Here is a 2210-nt window from a genome sequence, read left to right as displayed (position 1 = left end):
TCTGGGTAATCTTTGTATTTTTAGTAGAGACGGGGTTTCACTATGAACTCCTGACCTCAAGTGATCTGCCCTCCTTGGCTTCCCAAGGTGCTGGGATTAGCGGCGTGAGCCACTGTGCCCAGTGGTCCCATGCATTTTGGATAAGGGATACTCAACCTGAATTAGTTTAGGGCTTTTCTACTTCTTGCTAGATTCCTATCATAACCTCACTGATCTTCCAATATATCCTCCCCAATACCATCACAATAAGCTTTCTAATACACAAATTTGTAACTCCCCATCAACTTCCAGATAAAGCCCAAGCCCAAAGCTGTACATCACTTGGCTCCTACCAACCTTTCCAGTTTTATCTTCTCTTTAAACCTCACAGGCAACCCAAGATCTGGCCACACTCAACAGCTTGTAGTTTAATGGACACAGTCTCTCCTTCCATGCCTTTCCATTATTTTCTACCTCTTTTCTCTCTTCTCAGTCCAGCTACTTATTATTCTATCAAGAACATTTCAGTTTTCACTTTGTTAAATTAAAATTATAGGAGGCCATTGTTTTGGATTAAGTTTCTGCACTAGACATCAAAGACCAGACAAAAACAAAATAGAGTCATTTGTACTAAAGTTCTGTGTCACCAAACCAAAACTAAGTTGTTATGTGACCTTCCAAGAAATCAGGAGGGAAGGTGCCACCCAGAATCCCAAACGAGTAAGTTTCAGTTGGCATAATGATAAAGTTTCTTCTGTTTTAATCCTTACAAACATGTAATTTGAAGTAACCTGATGTCAACCACCGTGTTCTCTTCTACAAGAAAAGTAACTTTAAAATGACAGTCTGCTTTCTTTTTTCTTTGTTTAGGTGCTCTTTACCCCTTTTCAGTCTATAAAATCAACCTCTTCTGCGTGGCTCATTGGAGCACTCACACTATTTATGGAATGAAGTGTTGTCTAATTCTAGAATCACAAATGAAGCCAAGTGAGAACTTTAAATTTTTCCTAAAGATTATGTTTTCTGACAGATCTGGCAACCATGAAGGGAAATGCAGGAGACTGCTGATGACTCTGAGACCCCTTGTAGAACACAGGAAAGGTGTCACTGATCCCCTTTCAGATCCTCCATCTTCTTCATGGAGCCCTGAGAGTTGTAAGTTCCTCTTAGGTCTGAGCTCTGCTCTCTTTTGCATTTGAGCTCTCTGATATCTCTGGCTTTTGGAGTACCAAGGGTTAGTTGGTGCTGTGGCAGGGCATATGACATTTGGGTTTGCAGTGACTGCTGAGTCGCTGGCAAAAGCCAGGTAAGGTAACTGATGGCAGTGGTGGTAAGTGGTTATTATTGCAAGCTGTTTTCTTCTTTTCTTTGTGCATACCAAGGTAAGAAAAACATTCACTAAGTTGGTGAAGAATATCTCCAAGCCAAATATCATGGCTTTGAGAAACCCAAAGCTCAATGTAAAAATGGGATTATCAATTGTAATTGCCGGACAGGTTCTTCTCGCTTGCTGCACAGATAAAGCCGATTCACTGAAGCAGCGGTATTGCAGTAAAGAAAGAACTGAATTAATACAAGGCTGGCCACATGGTATGACGGGTGTTTATTATTACTGAAATCAGCCTCTTGAGAACTGAGAAGCTAGGGTTTTTATGGATAATTTGGTGGACAAGAGGCTAGGGAATGGGTGCTGCTAATTGTTTCAGGGTGAAATCATAGGAAGGTGAAAAATGGTCCTCATGTGCTGAGCTCACCTCTGAGTGGACCACAGGACAAGTTGAGTCATGAGTTCTGGGTCAAGATGGAGTCAGTTGGTTGTGAGAATGCAAAAGTATGAAGAGAGCATATTAAAAGACCAATAGTAGGTTTTACAATAGTGATGTTAACTGTAGGAGAAGTTGGGGAAGGAACAAAACTTGTGAGCTCTGGCCACATGACTCCTGAGCAGCAAGGGATTATAGAACATCAGGCTAGGCGGTAATGGCTGTTTATTGTTTAGCTACACCTCCATTTTGGCAGAATACAGGCTCCTCCCAGAACTGAATTTTGTGGCCTTTCATTAGTCTTACAAAGGTGATTTCAGTCCCTGAACAAGCAGGGGGTTTATTTTAGGGAAGGACTATTATGATCCTTCCTTCGGTGTTAAACTATAAACTAAATTCCTGCCATAATTAGCTTGGCCTACACCTAGAAATGAGCAAGGACAGCCAGTCTGTGAGGCCAGAAGCAAG

This window comes from Cebus imitator, unplaced genomic scaffold, assembly GCF_001604975.1.
Source record: "Cebus imitator isolate Cc_AM_T3 unplaced genomic scaffold, Cebus_imitator-1.0 Scaffold33, whole genome shotgun sequence".
Taxonomy (NCBI): domain Eukaryota; kingdom Metazoa; phylum Chordata; class Mammalia; order Primates; family Cebidae; genus Cebus; species Cebus imitator.
This window is presented reverse-complemented; position numbering follows the sequence as displayed.